Here is a 12,818-nt window from a genome sequence, read left to right as displayed (position 1 = left end):
AAGTTTATTTGTTAGTGTCACAAGTAGGCTTACATTAACACTGCAATGAAGTTACTGTGGAAATCCCCTAGTTGCCACACTCCAGTGCCTGTTTGTGTACACTGAGGAAGAATTTAGCATGGTCAATGCACCTAGCCAGTGCAGGCACAGGGAGAATGGGCAAACTCCTTACACACAATGACCCAAGGTGGGAATCAAACCCGGGACCCTGGCACTGTGAGGTAGCCATGCTAATCACTGTGCCAACATGCCACATTGTGGTCATTGTTGCTTTCAACATTAAAACTGTGGCTACACTTTAAAAGTCCTTCATAGTTTGCATAGTTCTCGAGAAGTTCTAAACTCATGAAAGTAATTACATGAACGCAATGGTGTTTCATGAAAGGTAAATCTATCCTGTCAATAATATTGTGAGAGGAGGAAGATGCAATTTTTGAAATCATGGGCTGACTGGCCGAGGGCGGGAAAATGGGGAAGTAAAAATGCTGTGTAAACGCTTTTCAGGGGCAGGTGATTAACCACCAGTATGAGATCAGTTGTTTGCGGTCAAAGTAACAGTCGAGAGTTGGGTTACAAAAGAAACGATTATCGCTGACCGTATAAGAAAAAACTGGTGCCCGAGATAGGGTAGAACATAGAACATAGAACACTACAGCACAAACAGGCCCTTCGGCCCACAAGTTGCGCCAATCACATCATCACCTACCAACCTACAGACCTATCTATAACCCTCAATCTCATTAAATCCCATATACTCATCCAGAAGTCTTTTAAAAGACCCCAGCGAGTTCGCCTCCACCACCACTGACGGCAGCCGATTCCATTCACTCACCACCCTCTGAGTGAAAAACTTACCCCTAACATCACTTCTGAACCTCCCTCCCCGCACCTTAAATCTGTGTCCTCTTGTAGCGACCATTTCAAACCGGGGAAATAGCCTCTGAGAGTCCACCCTATCTATTCCTCTCAACATTTTGTAAACTTCTATCAGGTCGCCTCTCAACCTTCGTCTCTCCAGGGAAAAGAGTCCCAGCTCCCTCAACCTAACTTCATAAGGCATGCCTCCCAGTCCAGGCAACATCCTTGTAAATCTCCTCTGCACCCTTTCAATAGCTTCTACATCTTTCCTATAGTGAGGCGACCAGAACTGCGCACAATACTCCAAATGAGGCCTGACAAGGGTCTTATAAAGTTCCAGCATTACCTCCCGACTCCTAAACTCAATCCCTCGATTAATGAAGGCCAGTACACCATACGCCTTCTTGACCACCTCCTCCACCTGCGAGGCCGATTTAAGAGTCCTGTGGACCCGGACCCCAAGATCCTTCTGCTCCTCAACACTACTCAGACTTCTGCCCTTGATAGTGTACTCGTTCATCCCGTTGGTTCTGCCAAAATGGACGACTACACATTTATCCGCGTTGAAGTCCATCTGCCACTTCTCCGCCCAGTCCTGCATCCTATCTATGTCCTGCTGCAACTTTTGCCATCCTTCCAGATCATCCACAACACCACCGACCTTCGTGTCATCAGCGAACTTACTTACCCATCCCTCCACTTCCTCATCCAGGTCATTTATGAAAATGACAAACAACAAGGGTCCCAGAACAGATCCTTGAGGCACTCCGCTGGTGACTGACCTCCATTCAGAAAAAGCCCCATCCACAACCACTCTCTGCCTTCTGCAGGCAAGCCAGTTCTGGATCCACAAGGCCAAAGGCCCTTGGATCCCATGCCCTTTCACCTTCTCAAGAAGTCTTGCATGGGATCCCATACCCTCTCACCTTCTCAAGAAGTCTTGCATGGGGGAAGAGAATGTAGATAAGGGCAGAACTAGATGTGTAAACGCTTTTCAGGGGCAGGTGATTAACCACCAATATGAGATCAGTTGTTTGCGGTCAAAGTAACAGTCAAGGGTTGGGTTACAAAAGAAACGATTATCGCTGACCGTATAGCTAAATAAGTTTAAGATAAGAGGGCAGAACTAGTAAGATAAGGAAGCGCGGGAACCAATGAGAAAGAGAAGGGAAGCGCGGGAACCAATGAGAAAGAGAAGGAAAGGCGGGACGTATGATGAACTCGCGAATGCATATAAGGTATAATCATGTATTGTAAGGGTGTGTGTACCTACGGGACCACACCCGTTCTTGCAAGATCGAATAAAACTGACTTAGGGAAAACTCATGTGTGTCTTTGATTTCGAACGGGGTTAAGGGGATCTGAAGTGGAATCGTGTCTCCAGAGGTGTCTCCTTAAAGGGGGGGGTTGCCGCCGGTGGAAACCTAACGATGATAACTAAGCCGGTCGAGCGTCCACCCCTCCAGGACTGGGTCAGTTGCTCGGGTGTAATCCATACAAACTGACCGGCCTCAGACTGGGAGCCGTTCTTACTTCCTACAATATATCTCAGCGTAACAGTAAGGAGGAGTTCCCTGTTGCAATACACTGTGATGGCCAGTTCGCTCGGTGGCCCAACCAACATTTCACCCTCAACCACGATCACCAGTTGCGGATTAAGCAGTCAATCATCTCATTGCTGTTGGTGAAATCCAGCTGTACTTGAAATAGCTGCTGCACTTCCTTACATAGGTCATTTCAAACCAATTTGCTATCCATGAAACACCTTGAGATATTTATGTGTAATACGATAACATGCTTTATAACAGCCAGACGTTCATTTTACGATGTCTTCCGGACCTCAATTTGCCCATCCACGCTGATCAAGCTGATCTTTGTTCGGGAAGTGCGAAGGGCATGACAATTGGTCTAAAAAGTTAATTTGCATGACTGTTAGACAAGAGCGAGGTTGTTTCCAATAAGCAGATGTAATGGTGAAAGTTGACAGCTCATTTTCCATTGGGTCTTTAACCCTCTCAGCGCTGGAACATTCCGGAGATTTCACGTCTTCTTTGGCCAGCTCACTCTTTTTTACAGTTCAAGAATAACATGAACAATAAGTTGCGTCTATATAAAGTGCTTTCCCAATTTCAATCCTCTTCCCACACCTCATGGTTTCATTAGCTAGTCATTCCTGGAACAGGTCGCTGGACTTATAGCTTGAGACTTATAGCTTGAGGGATGCTACTCCACATCAAGCAGGACTGACCAGGAGTCTCACCCACACTGACTGCCACCCATTGGCGTGTTGGAAGGATTTGCAAAGTTGACATTCAACCAGTTTTGGCTGCATTTAAATCACCTTCCTTGGCCAGTAAGCCCTGGGGTGGAACTCAAACCCAGGGCTTCTGGTTCAGGGTGGGGATGCTACTCATTACACCACAAGAGTTGGGTGGCACGGTGGCACAGTGGTTAGCAACGCTGCTTCACAGCTCCAGGGACCTGGGTTCGATTCCCGGCTCGGGTCACTGTCTGTGTGGAGTTTGCACATTCTCCCCGTGTCTGTGTGGGTTTCCTCCGGGTGCTCTGGTTTCCTCCCACCTACCAAAGATGGGATTAGGTGGGTTGGCCATGCTAAATTGACCCTTAGTATCAGGGGGACTAGCTCGGGTACATGCATGCGGTTATGGGAATAGGGCCTGGGTAGTATTGTAGTTGGTCAGACTTGATGGGCCAATTGGCCTGCTTCTGCACAGTAGGATTCGATGATTCTATAATTCTATGAAGACTTCCACCTGATGTCTTGACTACAATAAGATATCCCAAGGCACTCCACAGGAGCGATATCCCACCAAATGTGACACCAAGCCGCAGTTATGGGATATTAGAACATGTGACCAAAAGATGAATCAAAGAGGTTTGGAGAGTGCCTGAGTGGAAGAGAGAGAGCAATGGAGAGAGAGAGAGGGATGGAATTCCAGAGCTTTGAGTCTTGATAGCTGAAGAATGGCCTCTAATCATGGTGAGATGAGAACTGGATGAGTGTTAGAGCCTAAAATTGGGGAAGTGTAGAGATCTTGGATGGTTGCGTGGCTGTAGGGCGTGACAGAAATAAAGGAAAAAGAGACCCTAAAAGCGTAGAAAAGTTACAGCATAGAAGGAGGCTATTCAACCCATCTTGCTCATGCCAGCCCAAGGGGGCCCAGGTGCCTTTTCTAATTGTATGTTCCTGCACCCGGTCTATAGCCCTGTAGCTTATAGCACTTAAGGTGAAGATCCAGGTACTTTTTAAAAGAGGTTAGTGTCTCTGCCTCCACCACCAACTCGGGCAGTGAATACCAGATACCACCCTCTATGTAAAAAAGTTCTTCCTCTACCCCTACTGCCACTTATCTTGAATCTCTATCCGCTGGTTCGAGAATTCTCCAAGAAGGGAAACAATTTTATCCCATCCATTTTATCTCTTCCCCTTATAATTCTGTACACCTCAATCAACTTACCCCTCAACTTTCCTTTTTCCAAGCAAAATAGCCCCAGTCTACCCAACCTCTCCTCATAGCTACACTTTTCTAGCCCTGGCAACATTCTTGTAAATCTCCTCTACCCTCCCTCCAGAGCAATTACGTCCTTCGCATAATATAGCGACCAGAACTGCACACAGTATTCCAGTTGTGGCATAACCAGTGTTTCATACATGGAGAGAGCTGCAAAGAAGTCTGAGAATTTTAAAATTTGCACATAGACAGTTTGGGAGCCAACATAGCTCAGTGAACACAAGAGTGAGCAGATGTTCTTACGTATGTTTGTTGGACCTCATATCTCAGTTCTTGCACTTCAAATATGCTTCAACTGAGTGGAAGTTGGACTGGGACATGCTAGAGTCATGAAATCATAGAATCCTACAGTGCAGAATGAGGCCATTCAGCCCATAGAGTCTGCATCAACAACAGTCCCACCCAGGCCCTATTCACGTAACCCTACATATTTACCCTGATAATCCCCTGATATTAAGGGACAAATTAGCATGGCCAATGCATCTAACCTGCACATCTTTGGACTGTGGAAGAAAACTGGAGCACTGGAGGAAACCCATACAGACACGGGGAGAATGTGCAAACTCTGCACAGACAGTGACCCGAGGCCAGAATTGAATCCAAATCCCTGGCGCTGTGAGGCAGCAGTGCTAACCACTGTGCCACCCTGAGTTACAGTCGGAGCTGTAGTTTATTAAACAAAATCTTTGATATATAATTTTGAATTATACCATTTCAACGTGCAGAATTCATATAAAATCTACATGTTTGTATTCTAATGGTAACTCTTGATTTTATGGTACAGGTGTCAATTGAAGAAAATATGCTTTCAAAATGTCAATCTTACAGTATATGATCCAGTAGTATTATCACTAGACTATTAATCCAGAAATTCAGCTAATATTCTGGGGACCTGGGTTCAAATCCTGCCATGGCAGATGGTGGAATTTGAATTCAATAATGAAAACCTGGAATTAAGAATCAACTAACGACCATGAAACCATTGTCATAGAATCATAGAATCCTTACAGTGCAGATGGAGGCCATTCAGATCATTGAGTCTGCACTGACAGCAAGCCAACCTATGCCCTATCCCTGTAACTCCACATATTGACTCCACTAATCCCTCTAACCTATGCGTCCCAGGACACTAAGGGGCAATTTAGTGTGTCCAATGAGCCTAACCAGCACATCTTTGAACTGTGGGAGGAAACCAGAGCATCTGGAGGAAACCCATGCTGATACGGGGAGAACGTGCAAACTCCACACAGTCATAAGAAATAAGAACATAAGAAATAGGAGCAGGAGTAGGCCATCCAGCCCTTCGAGCCTGCCCCGCCATTCAATAAGATCATGGCTGATCTGTCGCTGCTCAGTTCCACTTTCCCGCCCTCTCCCCATAACCCTTAATCCCCTCTCCTATCAAAAACCCATCAACCCATGTCTTAAAAATATTTAGCGAGGCAGCCTCCACCACTTCAACGGGCAGAGAATTCCAGAGATTCACCACCCTTTGAGTGAAGAAGTTCCTCCTCAACTCTGTTCTAAACCGCCCCCCTTTTATCTTGAGGCTGTGCCCCCTAGTCCTATTGTCTTTTTTGAGCGGGAAGAGTCTTTCCACCTCTATCCTATCCATCCCATTCATCATCTTATACGTCTCAATGAGATCTCCTCTCATTCTTCTAAACTCTAACGAGTACAAGCCCAGTTTATTCAGCCTCTCCTCATAGCTCAACCCCCTCAACTCCGGTATCAGCCTAGTAAACCTCCTCTGCACTCCCTCCAAGGCCAAAATATCTTTGCGCAGGTGCGGCGCCCAAAAATGCACACAGTACTCCAGTTGCGGCCTCACCAATGCCCTATACAGCTGCAGCAAGACCTCCCTACTTTTATATTCAATCCCCTTCGCTATGAAGGCCAGCATCCCATTCGCCTTCCTGACCACCTGCTGCACCTGCAAGCTGGGTTTTTGCGACTCATGCACAACAGTCAACTGTTGAAAAAACCCATCTGCTTCACTAATGTCCTTTAGGGAAGGAAATCTGCTGTCCTTACCTAGTCTGGCCTACATGTGACTCCAGGCCTGCAGCAAAGTGATTGATACAGAACTGCCCTCTGAAATGCCTAGCAAGCCATTCAGTTCAAGGGCAACTAGGGATGGGCAATAAATGCTGGCCCAGCCAATGATGCCCATGTCCCAAAAATGTTTAAATTAAGAGAACTTCTGATCTTTGTTATATTTAACAAAAAATCTTTTGATACTGATACACAATCGCATGATTCCCCTTTGCCCCCCCCAACACCCCCACCCCACCTCCCCAGCCTCCATCTGTATAATGCACCAATCCAGATTAAGGGCTAAAACCTTGTAGTGGGATTTGAATGCACGACTTCATGATTTCCAAGTAATTATGTGAACACTAATCCAAGCTGACGTTAGTATCTGGTATTACTGCATCAAAAATTTATACTCCCATTTTGTCATTTGGAATTTTTATCTTTGCCTATCAAATGAATGTATTCCAATACAAAAGCTATGGGGGGAGATTAGAGATGCTGAGATTGTTCTCCTTAGACCAGAGCATGTTCATCGAGCTGTTCAAAATTATGAGGGGCTTTGACAGAGCACATGGGGAGGGCTTGGTAAGAAAAGGACACAAATTTAAAATATTTAAGAGGAGCCATGTCACTAGGTGGGGGGAGGTGGGGGGGAGGGAGGTGGAGGGGGAGATGAGAGGGTGTGTGTGGTTTGTGGGAGTGTGGTAATGTCACTGAACTAGTAATCCAGAGACCCAGACAACTAGTCTGGGGGTGTTCGGGTTCAAATCCCACCACATAACTGGATGGAATTTAAACTCAGTCAAAAGTCTGAACAATCTTAAGACCCTTGTCAGACCCCACTTGGAATACTGTGCGCAGTTCTGGTCGCCTCACTATAGGAAGGACGTGGAAGCTATTGAGAGGGTGCAGAGGAGATTTACAAGGATGTTGCCTGGATTGGGAGGCATGCCTTATGGAGATAGGTTGAGGGAGCTGGGACTCTTCTCCCTGGAGAGACGAAGGTTGAGAGGCGACCTGATAGAGGTTTATAAAATGTTGAGAGGAATAGATAAGGTGGATTCTCAGAGGCTATTTCCCAGGGCTGAAATGGTCACTACGAGAGGACACAGATTTAAGGTGCAGGGAAGCAAGTACAGAGGAGATGTTAGGGGTAAGTTTTTCACTCAGAGGGTGGTGAGTGAGTGGAATCGGCTGCCATCGGTGGTGGTGGAGGTAAACTCGCTGGGGTCTTTTAAAAGACTTCTGGATGAGTAGATGGGATCTAATGGGATTGGGGGTTATAGATAGGTCTATGGCTTAGTCAGTATAGAAGTGATCGGCGCAACTAGTGGGCCGAAGGGCCTGTTTGTGCTGTAGTGTTCTATGTTCTATGCTCTAAGTTTAATCCTGGAATTGAAAGCTAGTCTCAGTAATGGTGACCATGGCAACTATCACTGATTCTTGTAAAACCCATCTGGTTCACTAATGTCCTTTAAAGGTGTGCAGGCTATGTTGATTGGCCATGCTAGATTGCCTCTTAGTGTCAGGGTGATTAGCAGGATAAATACATGGTGTTATGGGGATAGGGCCTGGGTGGGGTTGTTGTTGGTGCAGACCCAATAGGCCAAAATGTCTTCTTCTGCAGTGTAAGGATTCTGTTTAGGGAAGGAAATCTGCCATCCTTACCCAATCTGGCCTACTTGTGACACCAGACCCCAGCAATGTGGGGGTGATTCTGAAATGGCCTAGCAAACTATCCAAGGGCAATTAAGAATGGGCAACAAATGCTGACCTTGCCAGCAAAGCCTAGATCCCATGAAAGGATTTTTAAAAATGAAGAAATACATTTTACACCATGAGCTGTGATCCAGAATGCACAGACTGAAAGGGTGGTGGAGGCAGATACAGATAGTGGCTTTTGAAAATTATAAATGCTTGAAGAAGAGAAATATTCAAGACTAAGGACAAAGGAATGGAGGAATGGGTATAATTTAGCTGTTTAAAGAGTTGTCACAGACACACTGGGTAGAAATAATCAGGAGTTCAAACCTGAAAAATTCAGGGCTGCAGAAATACGTTGAAATTAGGAAGGCAAGGGCAACACTGGCCTTTAATGCAAGGGATGGAGTATAAAAATAGGGAAGTCTTGCTACAGCTGTGGCAAAAGAGCGGTGGAGGCTGGGTCATTGAGTATTTTCAAGGCTGAGTTAGACAAATGTATTATTGACAAGGGCATCAAGGGTTGTGGGGGTTTGGGAGCGGTGGGGAGCGACAGGAAAAGTGGATTTAAGGCCACAATCAGATTGACCATAATCTTAATGAATGACAGAGCAGCTTAGAAGAGCTGAATGGCCTACTCCTGCTCCTATTTCTTATGGTCATTTAGGCTAAAATCCTATCATGGGGCTGAGAAGCAGAAGCTATAGGTGAGCCAGACTAACAGTTGATTTATTTATTGGGTTCCAACATTTGAGCGAGGCGTTTGTTAGGCCTGTGTAATCCCCACACCATGATTTAAGAACATAATCTTTGATTTGATTCCATTGTTGTCACATGTAGTAGTATACAGTGAAAAGCATTGTTTCTTGCTTGCTAAACAAACAAAGAATCTCATTCATAGAGAAGGAAAGGAGGGAGTGCAGGATGTAGTATTACAGTCATAGCTAGGGTGTAGAGAAAGATCAACTTAGTGCCAGGTGGGTCCATTCAAAAGTCTGATGGCAGCAGGGAAGAAGCTGTTCTTGAGTTGGTTGATCAAGACTGACAGTCACTGCCACACAAAAACCGACCTGAACTGTGATACCTATTTAGGTACTAGTAAAGTGCCAGCATCTACTGAAATGTATTTCCCCTCAGGTCAACAGCTTTTGGCGAAGAAAATGTGGAAACAATATACAAATTGTGATGGAAATTTGTAAGATACATTTGTAAGATGAATGCATCATCTCGTTCTTGGAAATTCCTTTTCAAAGCGTGTTGTGTCCATATTCCTTGGAGCAGATTTTCTGGACAGACACCAAATTTTCCTCTGCTACCTGGGATTGGGAAATGCTGGCTTCATTTCTGCAGTTCTGCAGGGACGCTGTGTTGAAGGGGAGCTGGGTTATACATTGAGTGAGAAAAGTGTGGAGGAGGGAATTGTACAAGTTCAAATGGAGAGGAAGAGACAGAACACTCAGCCACTTATGCACTTGAGGAAGATGTTAATGACGCAAGATAAAAGCCACCTGGCAGAAGATTGGTGAGAAAGTTAATACAATTACTGCTTTGAATTCTGAACAAAATTATCTGAATTCAAAAACCCAAAGAAAGCAGTCACTAATAAACGTTATTTGAGATTTCCATGTCGACATTCCCTGTCTGGAGCAGAGGAACAGAGGGAAGCTTTGTTAATATGTTTCCAGTGCTATCAATGTGCTTTCTAAGAGCCAATATTTTTCATGGACATGTGTATTGTATTGCCTTTATTGTCTGGTGTACCACTATGGTGTGGACACTTTCTAATGTTCATAGTTCCCCGTGGCCACAAAAGCCACATGTGATGAAACGTAATTCCTGTGTCTCCATGTGCTACCATTCAGGATAATAGTCTTTCTGTTCGTTATTGCAGCTGCTTAATATTTTATATCATCTCCAGATTTTCTTCACTGGTTCCAGAGTCACAAACAAAAACTTTCTAAGTCACGGATAATTAGGAAGAGATAAATGACAAGCATGGCAAGAATCCAGATACCGTTGGATCTGTTCTTCCGACATTTTCTCAAACTACATATTCAAAGCAATTGAGTGAGCATGGAACTTTTGCATGGTCTCAGGCCAATGTGTAGAAGTCCTTTGTATTTTTTTGTTAATTCATTCATGGGATGTAGGCATCGATGGATGGCCAGCATTTATCGTCCATCTCTAGTTGCCCGAGGGCAGTTGAGAGCCAACCAATAGTGCCTGTTCTACTTCCTTCAAAGAATGCCCCAATTAGCCCCATTGCCCTGCTAGTTCTCCATAGTCGGGAACATGGCAAGCATAAGAGAGAAAATGCTGGAAAATTAACATGGCAAGCAGTTTAGCCAGTAACCCAAACAGAATAAAGGAGCTAACCTGCCATTCCCTGTCCCTGTGGTCCCCAGTGTGTTGTGTACAGATTTGATTCATTGTAGGTTTCCTTGTAATTTATTTTGGTTGTCCATGGGATGTGGGTCTCACTGGCTAAGCCAGCATTTACTGCCCATCCTGAGTTGCCCTTGAGAAAGTAGTGGTGAGCTGCCTTATTTTATCACTGTAATTGTAGGTACACCCAAGTGCTGTTAGGAAGGGAGTTTGACCCAGCCACACTGAAGGAACTGTGATATTTTTCCAAGTCAGGATGGTGTGTGACTTGGAGGGGAACTCGCAGGTGATGATGGTCCCATACATCTACTGTCCTTGTGCTTTGATGTGGTAGAGGTCACGGATTTGGAAGGTGCTGTCAAAGGAACCTTGCTGAGTTGCTGCAGTGCCTCTTGCAGCCACTGTGCAGCAGTGATGGAAGGATTGAATGTTTAAGGTGGTGGATGGGGTGCCAGTCAAGTAGGCTGCTTAGTCCTGGATGATGCCAAGCTTCTGCAATCTTGCGTGAGCTGCACTCATCCAGGCAAATGGAGAGCATTTCGTCACACTCCTGAGCTGGTGAGCATTTCAGCAGAGTCAGGAAACAAATTACTCTCTTGCAGAATTCCTAGCCTCTGTCCTGCTATTTGCATTGTTGGTCCAGTTAAGACCCTGATCAATGGTAACCCCAGGATATTGATAGCGGAGGATGCAGTGATAGTAACACCATTGAATATCAAGGGGACATCACGAGTTTCTCTCTTATTGGAGATGGTCATAACCTGACAATTATGGGGCAGGAATGGTATTTGTCACTTATCAGCCTAGGCCTGGTTATTGTCCTGGACTTGCTGTGTATGGACACAGACCACATTAGTATCTGCGGAGTTGCAACTGACATGAACATTGTGCAATCATTCCCATTTCTAACCTTATGACCAAGGGAAGGTAATTGATGAAACAGCTGAAGCAGGTTGAGTCTAGGGCAGTATCTACTGTGCTGCAGTTCCTGTCTAGCAGTCTTTTAGGTCCTGGTCAGCTTAGTCTGTGATGGTCCTACCGTCCTTTACTCAAAATACATTGTGTTCTTATCCAGCGCTATCTCCTCGTTGTGCTTCTTTGCCCATATTTGCCCTGATGCCATGAGACTTCATGTGACCCAGAGCTGATGTTCAGGACACCTAGGCCAACTTCCTCCTGATGGTATACCACCAAACTGCCACCCCTGATGTGTCTGACTTGACAGTGAGACAGAACATACCAGGAATGATGATGGTGGTGTCTGGGACATTATCAGTAAGATATGATTCAGTTTGATGATCAGGGTAGGACATTGTTTGACTGGTCTGTGAGATAGCTCTCTCAATTTTGGCACAAACCCCAAGGTGTTAGTAAGGAGGACTTTATAGGGTTGACAAAATTGGGTGTACCATTGTCAATTCCAGTGCCAAGATCAATATTGGGTGGTCCATTTGGTTTAATTCTTTTATTTACACTTGACACAAAAAATTAACTCGCTAGGACATTTCAGATGGCTGTTAAGAGTTAACCGCATTACTGTGTACCTGGATCACATGTTGATCAGATCAGGAAAGGACGGCCAATTCCTTCTCTAAAGAAAAGCCATTGCCGTGGGGAATTTTATAGAATTATAGAATCTACAGTGCAGAAGAAGGCCACTTGGCCCATCAAGCTTGCATTGACAACAATCCCATCCAGGTCTTATCCCTGCAATCCCAACTAATCACCCTCCTACTCCCTCTGACACCAAGGGGCAATTTATCAGGCCAATCAACCTAACCCGAACATCTTTGGACTATGGGAGGAAACCGCAGTATCTGGAGGAAACTCACGCAGACACAGAGAGAATGTGCAAACTCCACACAGATTGTAACCTGAAGCTGGAATTGGACACAGGTCTGTGGCACACTGAGGTAGCAGTGCTTGCCATTGTGCCACCATGCTGCCCCTCACCGAAGCCATGCCCTCAGAGCATTAGCCTAGGCTTCTGGATTACTAGTCCATGACATTACCAATATGCCATCGCCAAACTCCAGTTTGTTTTAATTAAACACCCTTTTCGAAGGAGTAAAGAAGTGAAAAGCTTCGAGCACTTGATGGTATTAAAGAAAATTATCAATGCAAAAGCATTTTCTCAAATTTTCCTTCTTAGCTGGTAGGTCCAATAAACTGTACTACAAAGAATTCAATTCAGACCACACTTACAGGAACAGCTCACATTGTGAACTGGCCATACTGCTCCCCAAACTGTATCAAATGTTGTTTAGGCTGGGCAAAGTGCAGAGCACTTCCTGAAATACAGTC

The sequence above is a fragment of the Carcharhinus amblyrhynchos genome, chromosome 3 (genome assembly GCF_965287045.1).
Source record: "Carcharhinus amblyrhynchos chromosome 3, sCarAmb.v2.hapA, whole genome shotgun sequence".
NCBI classification, from domain to species: domain Eukaryota; kingdom Metazoa; phylum Chordata; class Chondrichthyes; order Carcharhiniformes; family Carcharhinidae; genus Carcharhinus; species Carcharhinus amblyrhynchos.
The sequence above is the reverse complement of the archived record's forward strand: the minus strand, read 5'-3'. Positions refer to the sequence as shown.